The sequence below is a fragment of the Lichenostomus cassidix genome, chromosome 9 (assembly GCF_008360975.1).
Source record: "Lichenostomus cassidix isolate B80296 chromosome 9, HeHo_3.0, whole genome shotgun sequence".
NCBI lineage: Eukaryota > Metazoa > Chordata > Aves > Passeriformes > Meliphagidae > Lichenostomus > Lichenostomus cassidix.
In genome coordinates this window covers 13,128,508-13,142,435 of record NC_139490.1, presented here as the reverse complement: position 1 = coordinate 13,142,435, position 13,928 = coordinate 13,128,508, and the positions used below count along the sequence as shown (strand labels likewise).

Below are 13,928 nucleotides of genomic sequence, written 5' to 3'. Positions count from 1 at the left end.
AGGCATCCAATGGCAGCACAGCACTTTGTGCCATTCCTTCCAGTGCTCCTGCCTCTCATCCCACATCCCAGACCAGGCTGGCACAGACTGCTGAGCTCAGAATATGCCAGAACAATTACCTTCCCAATAAAAGTGTCCTGCAAAAAGCCAGCCACTTCTTTATGCACTAGCCCAGTGGCTAGATTGACTTATTCTGACATACAAGGGGATTCATTTCAAATCTTACTCTCTGCCTCCCTTTAATGGCTGTGGCTGAGCTGGACACTGCCTGAGTTGTCTAAAAACCTTCATCTGAGTAACCCCATGAACAGTCACAAGCTGCTTCACTGAAATCAGAGCTGGCAAACAGTGGAAGGAAAAGAATTGTGATGCTAATGCTAAGCAATGAGATTCATCTCCAACATCAACGCCATAGCTGTATTTATACAAACTTCAAGATATTGTACTAAAATTCAGTATAATACTCTGCCAGTGTGGCAACCAAAATCTTCTAGTACATACATAGCACTGGCACCATTGCAGTTGTAAATGTAATTTTGTACTTTTCTGGACCCAACTGTTTCAAATATTATAATAAGGCAAGATTAAAATGTCTTTTTCTGAGTAAATAACAGGTCAGTTCTATGTGGTGCAGTGTTGGGTGGTCTGTTTGGGGATCAGGAGGTAGCATCACTGCACAAGAAATGCACTTACCAGGATATCCTGCATGTCTGACACAGCTGGTTCATGTATGTCATCCCTGAACAGCACTGTGCCACTCAGGGCTCCTCTGAGACACCACGGTGCAGAAAGAAAAGGTGGTTGGAGTTGGTTATTTTTTTTTAATTGAAGAGTATTTGGTTTCTTTTGGAGACAAGTTCTCAAAATGAAATGGTCAAACTCACTGATCTTCCTTTGTCAAAACACAAATTCAAACATCACCAAAATTAAGGTTTGGGGATTCTTTTAGTGTCTTGAGCTTCATTTTTCTTTTGTTTGTTTGTTTGGGGTTTTTACATGAATTATTCCACTGACACTGTAACAGGAAAGACCATGATCAATACAACTTACAGGAGTTCTACAGAGAAGACCCACATGCTGTGCATAAATTGGTTTTATCTGCATGGTTGTGAACTTTCTGATTTTTTGTCTTTTACCTCCAATTGTTAAGAAACAACCTCTGTGCTAACCAGGTAAATCATCTTACCACTGAGGTATGAGCAATTCCATTCCATACCTCCTCCCCTGTCCCAGTGTTCCTTCCCTCCTACCTCCAACAGAAAACAGAAGATAAAAGCTTCAGTTTGGGCTGGAACTTAAACCTGTATTGTCACAAAATATATGCTTTTCAGGTAAATATAAAAAGACAAGGAGGGTGAAATGGAAATTATTCAAAGAAAGTGGTGTTCATGGATATAAATTGCAGCGGGTCCAAGTCTTAGAGATGACTAAGTGTCCACAGAAAATCTCTCTAGATCAGTATTAGATTTCACAATTTCCTTTTAAAAAATTCCTCATGCTCTCCCATTTAAGGGAACTTCTAAAATAATGCCACAATAATTCCCAGGCTCACCAAAACAGTTCTGATCCAGTCTAATGTTTTTCGTATGCTCTACCCAAATTTATTAAGAATTCTGCTGTAAAAAGCATTTTTCACCTAGATTAAATATAATTGGAAATCATAATTGATATTAAGCTCCTGTGAATGTTTGCAGTGTAAAACTTTAAATCCTCTCTAATTTTATTATTACTGATACTAGTTTATTTTGACTGATCATAAGACCTCTCTGTGTCAACATTTCCTTCCACTGAAGAGAAAATAGAAATGGTGAAATTTAAAAGTGGTGATTTTCAACCTATTATCACACCTTCCTACATATATAGCAGGTGGCATCTATAGTCAACTACATTTTCCTTGCATACATTTTTAAAACAACACACTGGAGCAATTTATAAATTGTAACACACAACTGTATTTTCATTTTTACATGGGTATCTTGAGACCTGTTTGCAAACGGAGACTCAAGCTGGGGGTGAAAAAAATCAGACCTATGTGAATTTTTAAAAAGTCTTTCAGACAAATCTGTCAGGAAAATTGGAAGAGACAGAGTTAAACATAAGCCTTTAGCATCCCAGTTTTCCATTTTAAACCACCTACCTATCCCTTTCTCTAGGCTGCTCTAGGTGCCTCTACAGCAATGATCATTTTAAGGCTATTTTTAACAGTTAACTGCCTCTCCTCGATGTCAAAACTGATTCTAAATACTCTGCTTAGCTGTTTTAATGTTCAGAATATTTGGCTTTTGGGGCAAAGAATATGATTTAAAGAAGATACTTTTTTTCCTTTTAATAATTATTGGGGGGGTTGCAAGTCCTTTGGATACGGTTCTCTGGAAGATTATTGTTATCAACCTCCAAAGGGTAACATCACCACAAAGAGAACAGACAGTATGAGCCACTACTGTGTCAATTAAATCTTGGTATTCATTCATTATGCCTGTGTCCTTTTCTTGCCTCTTTCTTCCTTGGTGGTCTTCTGGTATTTTTCTTAATACCAGCAGCCAAAAAGAAAAAAGGAAAAGATACTAAAGGCAATTTCTTTAGTACAGTCACAGACTTTTTTGTAGTTTAATATTTGAAACTGCAGCCCTTGTAACTTGGAGGGGCCACCACTCCAATATTTACACAGATGTTGGAGAAGGCAGCCTGGAACCATCCACCTCCGCCCTGCGGTCACCTCTGCCTCTGAGCAGTCTTTGGGAGGTACATTAATAACATTTGTATTAGATACCCATTTCTCAGCTACAATATTTTTATTTCGCATTGTCTGTGTGGAATGTAACTTGATATATATCCTTGGTGCAGGGAGATGTTTACATAGCATTTTATGATTAGTTCTGTTGGAGACCACTGGGTTTCACAGGTTACTAACCATAGTCCACAAAGGCAGAAAGCAGGCAAGATATAATTAGGGAGCTCCAAAAGAACTGCACACAAAAAGTCAGGAATACATTTAAAAGGGATAGTAAACTGCCAGCTACAAAGAAGAGATAAAGTTGATTCAATCTTCAAATCTTTCTTATTGAAATTAAAGTAAAATATTTTCAGGAAAGCCTGAGTAAAAATAAAGAGGCTGAAATTGCAGACACATTTTATTTTTTAGAAGTAAGTAATAATTGCCTAGTAATGCAATTGAACAATAAATTTTGCCTCTCTCTGACCATCTTGCTTTGGCTTTCTGAAGTGTTCCAAAGAAGCAATAATACACTTAATAAAAATTATGAGAGGGACTTACCTACCATTTCCTTTGATTCTACCTTTTAATTTGCTCCTCTCCTTCTATGGAGCACAGAATGAAACTGGTAGAGGGTTTATTCCACGGGACCTCACTGCCTCTCTAATCTGCAGCTTTGCCCCCCGAGCTCCTGCAGGTGCCCAAGCCCTGCTGGCAGGGCCAGTGCAGCTCTCCCACTGGGAATTTTACTCAGCCAGGTGTCCTGCTGCCCTGCTGAGCCACAAACACTGAGCAGAACCTGCCGGGGGAATGTTTGCATTGTGGCTTTGCCTTTCAAGTCAAAAGGTGTTAAAGATGTCATTGAAGAGCTTAGAATAGTGACTAAGCAATTTCTATACTTCAGTCTCTCAAGGCCTAACTCAGTCATATGGCCTCCTGCAGGTATGCCTAATAACTCCAGCCCCAGTGCCTATATCTTTTCACACCTTTTTACCAAGAAGGAAGCTTTGTCTTTGATTGTCCATCAGCCCTAATCCTTTCTCAGCATGAAGCTTGTTAGCATAATTGGAGAGAAGAAACCAAAAAGGTACATTATGTACATCTATGTGTTTCTCTTTCAGCCAGGGAGGCTGTTTGGATGAAAGACCACTGTATTTATTGCACTAATCCAGCACCTACAGCTTCCCTCAACAGAAGAAAGCCTCTACCTTTTCAGATTTTGATTTAATTCCAGTGATCAAAATCACACACGTAGCTTTGTGAATGACAGTCACCATCCTCATGAGACTGGCACAAGTGCCTGTCTCTAATATTAGGCTCTCTGTCTGAAAATAACTATGGAAAGTGACTGACAGCCCTGAACTCAGCCTCAGCTTCCTGGTCAGTTAAGCTATAAAACTGATTGCAAAGAAATTAGTGAAGATTGTTTTTACCCTTTTTTTCCAAGAACAACAAAGATTTTTAATATCTTGCCCAGGACACTGGAGGCTAAGAGAATAAATAGGAAGGTAATGAGCCATAAAAACTTCCAAGGCAGTTTTTCCCTCTTCTACCATCTTAGTCTTTAATGACAAGCAGTTAAAGGACTATAAGCAACAATAAGAGAAAGCCAACCATCCATCTCAGGAACTCTGTATTGGGATTTACTTCGTATTTTAGTCTTCATCTCTCATGAATAACAAGACACAAATGCCAAAATAAGTACAATTTATCATTGATTACACACTTTGTCAAGCTAGGAGAAGAATCTTTGGTATTTCTATTTGCATGACCCAGGATTTCCACACAGCATGATTAGGATGACCAGCAGCAGTGAGGCATTTGGCTCGTCTCTAATACATCCAGCATGACTATTCACACTAGTTCAGTCATCATCTGACTTCCCACCTTTTCTTCTACTTATCAGGATAAACTCAGATTGCTAAAGTCATACGTGCAATATTTTTACTGCTCAGAGTGCATGCAACCCAGATAATGCTGCCCAAGTTTCCTCAGCTTTCAAATGGAAAAAAAACCAATTACGCTTTTTTCCTAGCTTAATCATTGCTGCTAAGTCAGTAAAAGACTTTGCCATCAAACACATCACCTTGGACTTCTCTGTAACACACAGCTGCCCACTCTTGTCAAAGAGAGGAATATGACTTCAGTTAACTGGGGTTTTAATCATTTCTGACCTCATAAACCCAAAGTTTTTCCTCCAGTACATCACCACAACACTTGTAACATACTAAGAGACCACTTTCTTAAGGAAGATGAAACAACAGATAGGTAGGCAACAACTTATCCATATTTTTAGTTATTCCTTTTATCAGAAGACATTGGTAGCCCTAGCATTTCAGAGCCTGGGAAGGGGGAGGTGAAGCAGGTAGAACTCAAGACAAAAAGAGGGGAAAAAAAATAAAGACACTAAACCACAACAAAAATCCACACATCACAAAATGATGCAAAATAAACATTTTATCCGCTCTGAATTTAAAAGGGAGAAGACGATGAAATGAAAAATGGGATTCCTTCCATAGACTGAGTAATCTCTTTGCTATTTTTGATAGCAGAACTGCAGGATTTAAAGGATTCTGAAGCATACACACAGAATGCTCAGTTTTCAGACACAATATCAGTCAGTTAGTTTTCCATAGCTGTATATACATACATATACAGAAAATGAAACCTTGGTTTTATCCTGGCAAATAAGCCTAGCACAATTATCCTGGTCATCTAAAGTGGTAGCAGTGTTCCTCTCCCAGATCCTTCATAAATCATTGCCAAAGTTTGCTTGGGGATTAAACATTTACTGAAATAACTGATGTGATTGCAAAGCACCTCGAGCAGTGTCCTCATGTGAACGCACTTTTCCCACAAAGGATTACCTTAGACTCCAGGAGAATAGCACACTACATACTTTTGCAGAGCCAGAAGATGCATTTCCTTAATGGTTTTCCAGGATACTATCAATATTAAATAAATATCAGTCATTACATGTAAATACATAGAACAGTTTTAACATAACAGTTTCTTCCCTCTGCAGGAAAGAAAAGGAAAATCCATCAAAGAACGGCGCATGGGGAAATCAAATATCAAATGCTTCCTGCTTCCAAGAAGAGATGTAATATTCTGCGAATGACTGACCTGGCTCTGACCTTGATCATGGTAAGAGATTTGTTTTGGTAGTCTGCTGCAGCCAGCAACCTGCAGAGCAGTTTGGGAATCCTACCAGAGGGAGTTCTCAATGCTGTAGTTAAGAAGCACATTTGTTTATGTGGAGATACTACTGCAGATATGGTATTGCAATAATATATTTCAGATTGCTTGACAAATACATTAAAAGAATGCTAGATAATTAAATACATAAGCATGAAAGGCTTTTCTTGAAGATAACATAAGGTAAGATGCAGCACCCACCACTATGATTTCTGTAACAAAGGCAGCATTAGAACAATGTTAGTGGATTTAATTATAGCCAGACAACAAACTCAAAACTTTCTCACTCAATTCATGCACTGCTGACCCCAGCTATAGCAAAAGACTGGAGAAAAGTTCAGATCTCTGTATAAAGCAAGTACATATATTACTCCCATATAAAGCACATGAAAATACAGAGAAACTGAACAAAGCACTGACATTTTCATGTTTAGCACAGACACAAGCCAATTTTGATTTTTTCTGCATTTAACTTGGTTCAGCTTTCCCTAAAATTAAAGTTAAAGAAAGTTCAAGCTTCTAGCACTTTTTAGTTGAATAAATATGAAACTTACTAATTAGACACTGAAACCTGTTGCACCCAAGCATCTTTTAGGTCACTTAAATGTGATTTCTTCATGCCTGAAGTTTTGTGTCTTTTTTTGTGAGAGTTTTATTCTCAAAACCAGGGGGTTTTTTAGGTGGCCTGACAAAAATACAAGTTGAAAAAAATATTAAAGTTCAGTCCTGTAATTTTCCACCCAATACTTATTGCTTATTATTATATATATTTGCAGCCTTCCAGTACTTAAAGGGGGCTTATGAAAAAGAGGGAGAATTACTTCATCCGCAGGCAGACAGTGGCAGGACAAAGGGGAATGATTTTAAATTAAAGCAGATTTAGATTAGATATTAGGAAGAAACTCTTTACTGTGAGGGTGGTGAGAAACTGGCACAGGTTGCTCAGTGAAGCTGTGGTTGCCACATCCCTGGAAGTGTTCAAGGCCAGGCTGGATGGGGCTCTGAGCAACCTGGGATAGGGGAAGGTTCCCTGCCCATGGCAGGGGGTTGGAACTGAATGACTTTAAGGTCCCTTCTGAACCAGGCCATTCTAGAATTCTATGATTATATTATATATAAATTATACATAGGCTTATAGATCATTTATGTTGGAAAAGACCTCTAAGATTGAGTCCAACCTCTGAACCAGCATTGCCAAGTCCACCACTAAACCCTGTCCTTAAGCACCACATCCACATGAATCTATTATTTATTACAAGGAGGCAAAATCAGAACTCGAGACAGCTGGGTAACACAAGGTGACTTGAACAGACCAGAGAACCAAGAACAAGAAAAAACCCAATTATACTTTTTGGAAAACTACAGAAGAGACAGGTAACCAATAGCAAATATCTGAGGGAATCTGTGACGCTGAATAGGTAAGAGGCCAGCAGGCCCAAAGACTTTCAGGTAAATTCCAGTAATTAAACAGAACATCCAACCTACAAGGCCAGCTTGACTCCATGGTGCCATGGGATGTTCAGGGCTGCAGCAGAAGCTCTCTGCACTGCAAGCACAGCATAGTGTACTTCCCTAATTGGCAAACTCCACTTTCACATGTGGCAGAAAACAGCTAACTAGAAGCTGTTTGAAATGAAATTTTAAAAAAAATTTCCCTGAATAGAAAAGAAAGGACCCAGAAGAAAAAGAACATTTTGCATTTTTTGTACAGGTATGAAAAGGCTCTGCTAACCAGAAAAGCTTTGGTGGTATCACAAAAAAGAGGTGGGAACCTTACCTCAGCATGAGAGTAATTATGGATAAGGCATAATGTGTTCTCAACTCCAGTGTGATGGTGTTTATATCTCAGGTGTAGTGTGAGTTTAACTTTAGTGGGTTGGTGATTAAATTTAAGGTATATATGAATAATACATGGGGAATAAAATGGGGCATTATTATAGACAAAAGAAGTGAAATAACCAGTTGGAGCTGTTGTTACAGAACTCTGAAAGTGCAAGCTTCCAGATGTTTATGTTCCCCAGCTTAAAAGATTAATGAGAGCACTAAAGATTTATACCCAGCCCCTGGAGCAGAATACAAGTGGGGTTTTCTAGGCATGAATCTCACCACTTCCTGAACAAGGAATTTTCCAGGTTCAGTGTGGTTGAAGCTAATTTGCCTGGAATTACCAGGACTCAAAGCCATTTGAATTCAGTCTTGACAGAACCTCAAGGGAAAATTGCTGTGCTGGCACACAAGAAATTTGAACCTCTGAAGCAATTTCATGGCATAAATAACAGTTTTCTGTGCTTTGAATTCTTGAATCAGCAATGATTAAGTAGACTGCACTGCCCTTCAAGTTCTAAAGCTGCTTCCAGAGCAGAGAGTAAACACACAGAAGACAATATCTGGACACATGACCTACTAGTGCTTGCACTTCACAAACTTTGTTGTCTTGATGTTATTTTGTTGTCTGACACAACTTGGTTTTGATTGAAAGAATGAAGAAAATCAACCCAGCTCCATCATCCAACACCAGAAAGCTAGCCTCCCGTCATGGTAACTCCACTTGATTTGAAACACTGAGCAGCATTTATCCAAAGCTGTGTCAAAATGCAGGAACTGATGCATTCACCATCCCTACCCCAGCCAAACTGTAAGCCTACATTTCCACGTCTCTGCTACATTTACAGTATCCACATGAAACATTTTATAGCAATTAGTTTTTTCTCAGCTGGCTGAGTGTTTGTCTTTTAGTAATATAAGACTACTTGCTTTTGGAAAACTGGTGCTCAGGCAGTCAGTCAGCAAGCTTTTGAAGGTCCACTCTTGCTTGTTCTTATTCATGATGACTATGAATCAATACCCCCCACATGGCCAAACAGTCCTTCCTGCTAAACCAGTTTAAAATTTCCCAGAATCCCTGAGGTGAGAGAAGCTGGGAGCCACAGGAATAACCACTTCAATAGGCTAAGCTGATACCGGGAACTCTCCTCTTCACAAACATCTCTTCCTTATTTCCAACCCTCTCGAAAACAGCACTATTTTCCTTTACCCAGCATGAGGTTGTGACCATAACATTCACGTAAACCACTTACCACTTCCAGCCAGCATCTCCAGTTTCCAAGCCTAAGGGACACAAGGAAAGCCTCCAAATCAGCTGTTTCCTGGCCAACACCTAGAATTCCCTCCCTGCCTTGCTCCAGCAAGTAGTCAGGCAAGTCCAGGCTGCAGAGCTTAGTAGCCCCACCTAGGGTGAGGTTTGCCCCTCAGCTGCAGAGGGTGGGTGCTGCTGTTAACCCTTCATGGGTGGCACAGTGACTGCCCAAAACCTTCTCCACCCAGGTTCAGAAGTAAATAAGTTTTATTCTGAAGATTAAATGTGGTATGGGTCATCCCAAGATTTTGCAGGCACTGACAGAACTGACTGTCATTTGTCTATTAACTTAAAGTTTACTGGAAAGAACCCTTTTGTAAATTCAATTCCCTGCATTTACTTTTGCCAACATAAGGATGCCTCGCTAAGAAGCAGCAGTAAGTTTTGATAGCCCAGTGACTTCTTACCTTGTCAGAGCATTATGGTCAAAACATTGCTTGAATTATTTTTGTATGTGGACTGATGTGCAGAGATGCTGAGCAGAAGTGGTTGCTCAAAAAATCTTATGACATTGCACAAATTAGCAGAATTTGCATAAGTGTAGGGGGATTTATGGATCAAAATCAGAGTTTAGCATGAAAGATGTTTTTGAAAGCTCTCTTTGCCCCAGCTGCATGTTTTAAATATTCCTGTGCTCCAAGGAGTACAAAGCTCGGATGGTGTTTTCGGGAAGAAGCAGTAGGTCAGTATTTTCATGGAACATGGTGCTTGCAAAAGCCACTCCAGACACTCTGCTTTTCCTCAGCTTGGAGGCACTGCTCCCCCAGTTGTGCTGGTGAGAGCAGCTCAGCAGCAGCCCCCAGTGGGTTGCATGTCATGAGTGTGCGTGCCAGCAACTCTCCACAGTCAGCTGTGCTCTGGCAGTGAGGGGCTGGGTGACATTTGATGCAAATGCTCAGAGAAGCAGAGAAGTGTTATAGAATTTAAATCCAGCACAGTACACATGTATCTCACAGCACCTCTGCGAGAAAGTAGGCTTGGTTCACTTAGAATAACCAATTAGCTCCAAAACAGGGTGAGTTTTGCTGTATCAAAGCTGTCTCCTGCAGAGCTACTTGGTACACCTGCATTACACTCTAAGCATCTGGTTTCATGGACTTTATTACATTAAGGTCCAAAATAGCCCTTTGGAAATCTGGCTGCTACCAAAAGAGTAATTCATTTCAGGTTGCATTCAGTTCAATGGGCACAACCTGAGTGGACTGAGAAGACTCCAGCTGGATCTGACTGGCTTTGAGAAAATTACCTGTCCTCTACCTCCTTCCATGGAAACACAGCCAGACAGCCCAGGAGGTGAGAACACACACAGCCACCACAGATCTCAGTGGTTTATTGTCTCAGGCCCTGTGTGACAGGAGCCCAGCTGTACTTGCCTGCTCCTGAGAGCAGTGTCAGGGCTGCTGCACCTGAGCAGCTCATCCTGAGCTGTCCCTGCACCGGTGGCACAAATGACTCAAATCTGGCTGACTGAAAGCTGACCACATCAGCCTCCAAAAGCCCCATTGCTCCTCATGTGAACAGAAAAAAGGCAGCAGCCAAAAGATGAAAGAATAATTTCCTGCAGGTCTCCTTTCTACTTTTTAACAGACATCTATTGGTTGACAATGCAAATAGAATAATAGTATTTCTTGCTTTTGTGTTAATAATGTTTAACTTAATAACTTCTTCTGAAAGTGTTTGCTGCCAAGCACCAGGATATCAGATGAAGCCCATCATATAAAATGAGTTTGACATGACTGCTTCATAAAAGCAGGCTTACTAAAGATACACTATGGATGTAGGAATCGGTGGATGAATTTATAGATGTACATATGTGCACAAAGACAAGCTAGATTATCATCAAAGCTGTTCATCTGGTTCTACAAAGTACATATGAATTCACTAGTTATTTTTTCTTGGAACATAGTCCTGCCTTACAACCCCCTGCACGCAGTTTAGAGACTTCTTTTACAAACGTTTTTACAAATCCTGAATTAACCATTGACTGAAGGTAAAGGCTGTGGCAGCAGTGGGGAGTCCCAAGGCTGTGCCTGTGCTGGCACAGCTCTGGGTGCCAGCTGTGCTCACAGCAAACCCTGCTGGGGCACAAACGTGAGCCCTGCTTGGACAAGCTGCACAGCCTGGCCAGCTCCCATCCCCACAGTTCCCATCCCTACAGCTCCCATCCTCACCAGCTCCCATCCTCACCAGCTCCCATCCTCACCAGCTCCCATCCCCACAGGTCCCATCCCTACAGCTCCCATCCCATCCCATCCCCACAGCTCCCATCCCATCCCCACAGCTCCTATCCTATCCCCACCGCTCCCATCCCCACAGTTCCCATCCCCACCAGCTCCTTCAGAGTGGCACTGCCCTCACTTTCCCAGCAGAGACATTTTCTGTGTGTCAAAACCTGGCCTGAGAGATGTCACTCATTTGCTTCATATCAGTCAAGCTCAGGGGCTAATCTAGGAAAAAAGGTTGATCCCTGAGAAAATGTTTGGTAAGATTTTAGCTGTATTCAGCCATTAGTCCAGTGCTCAGTTTTAAGAAGTGATAAGGCAATTTTAGGAACTACTCAAACCCTTGGCACATGCTGAGTCTGTCCGAGTTCCTTCATGCAGTGTACATGTTACTGCTTGATTTTGAAACACTATTTATGTGGTCAATACAATACAAATTTTGAAGATATTCCTCTCCAGGCTTGATATCTACCTTTCATATGCTGCATTTGTGTTATATGCTGCATTTGTGTTATATGCTGCATTTATGCTCTCATTTGCAAATTACTAGCAGCAGTATTATCTGATAGGCTGGAGTACATTTGGAAAATCACCCTGGTGATTAAGTCACTCTTACTTATGTATTCAGAACCAAAACATGCTTATGATCATCATGGTAATTTTTTTTTTTCTGTGCTGCTAATTTGTGACAGGATGGTACTGATATTTGTTAAAATTGATTAAAAATAGTAATTATGTGAAAAAATATGACTACTGGTTGCCTGGAAAAATGAGAACAATGCAAGGCTTTTCTCTGTCAGTTTTTTAAAAAACAAATTTGTATAGTAGTTGTTAATATTTGAATTTTTCAGTTCTGTGTAGTTTTGGTCTACTAGGTAAAGCATATTTGAGATTTTTATGGGACTTTGGATTACAAGCAGGATGTCTATGATTAAAATATATTCTTTAAAAGGTTTTTTTTTCTTTTAGTTATCTTTCACTTTCATCTGATGAAGGATAAGAGATAAAACAGGCTTTTGTTGTTTACTGTACATCTGGAGTATAAAAAAAGCGTTATATGAGGAAAGGATATTCCATGAAACACTATGTCAGACACATTTGCAGTCAAAATTCCAGAAATAGCAAGATGTTAGATAATTAAAATGTCTTCCAGGTCTAAACCGTAGGGAGCTGGAGTTTTAATCATGTAGAGTATATTCATGAGAAGTTTCCTCTTTTATCTACATGATCAGATTTTGATGCTTTCTTTTAGGAAGAAATAAGATCCTGCTCTGGAGCACAAACGTTGTTATATTCCCTGAGTATTGGCAGCACTCATGGAATCAAACTCTTTTGTAGACATCCTTTTTTTTTGTTTACCTTTGCCTTTAGAAGGCTCTGCAAAAGAAGTTCAGGCTCAGTTTGTGCTCACATTGCACCCATCCCTTGGGGTTTGACCCCCTGGGAAGCAGCTGAGCAAGGACACCCTTCTGGAAAAGGCTGCTGCCCCTGCCAGAGCAGCACGGCAGAGCAGCAGCCAGGGATGCTAACCTGTTTCACTGGGAGTCCCAGATCCATCCTTAAAAACCTTAATAGAGTGCCTGCTGCAATAACAAGGTAAATGTAAAGGGGGCATTTCTGCTGTGAGGCCTTCGCTGGGCTGCAGAAAAACTGGAATGAGCTTTGTGGGGGAAAAATAAGATTAGCCGTTTTTTCATAGATGGAAGATGGTTTCACAGCTAAAGCATTTCACTAATCTTATTTTCTAATTCCACCATGTCTTTTATTGACTTATTTTTCATCTTGTAGCCCCCACACAACCATAACATTTAAATAATGATACACTGGTATCTGCACCATCTTAGTCTATGCCTAGTCAGATCTAGTTATTGAGCAGTATTTTAACAGCCACGGTAATTTTAAGGAACAATTTAGATCTAGGCTACGTTAAGAGAAAGGAAAACACATCAGTGCCAAATTAGGCTCTGATGAGGCTCTTGATCACTTTCCTTTCTCCTGACAAAAACAGAAGGTGCTAGTAATGCTGAGAAGGTCTGTGTCCCTGATGAACAGATGTTAATAACAAAGAGCATCTTCCCCATGTTAAATAGCCAAAAGAAGAGATATTGCAGCCATTGATAATGATACCCATATATCATGCATGCTAAATCATGACTAAATAATTAAAATCTGTGCATGATACTTGTTTCAGGCAAGTAAAGCAGATCACAGTTTTAGTGGTCAGAGGAAATGAAATGCAGCTTTGCAGAAGTGATTGTCACTGGGCTCACAGAACATTATAAAATGCACAAAGAAAATTAAACTAGGGAAAAAGCAATTGACTGTGAGCAGCTTACTCAGGACTGAGGGCTGGCCATTCAGTAGTGGTTTGCCTCCTGGTTATTTTGATGAATTGTTTGAATATGCATTAACATGTGGAGAGAGTGAAAGCAGGGAGGTGATGAGCAGAAAGTTCTCCCGGGTAAGGTTGGTGGCTGGGTGCTCCCCCTTGCTGGTGGCAGGGCCACCTCTTGTCACTGCACAGGCTCTCCATCCCTCCTGGCCAAGAGAAATCATGGATGGATAGACTGATGATGTTTCCTGCAGTGGGGGAAATAGCTGAGTAGAGGCAACTGTAGCCCACTGACAAATGCTGCACGCTGTAGTCTCCATGGTCTCC

General features: G+C 40.5%; 1 protein-coding gene across 1 annotated transcript in view; it reads right to left on the bottom strand.

Moving 5' to 3' along the window:
- LOC146433309 (phospholipid scramblase family member 5-like) overlaps positions 1-9,127 on the bottom strand; it is a 73,863-nt gene extending 64,736 nt beyond the window's left edge. The window contains exon 1 of the mRNA XM_085069493.1: positions 8,989-9,127. The gene's annotated coding sequence lies outside the window, so the exon portion shown is untranslated. The remainder of the gene's footprint in view (positions 1-8,988) is intronic.
- Positions 9,128-13,928: the final 4,801 nt, after the last annotated feature.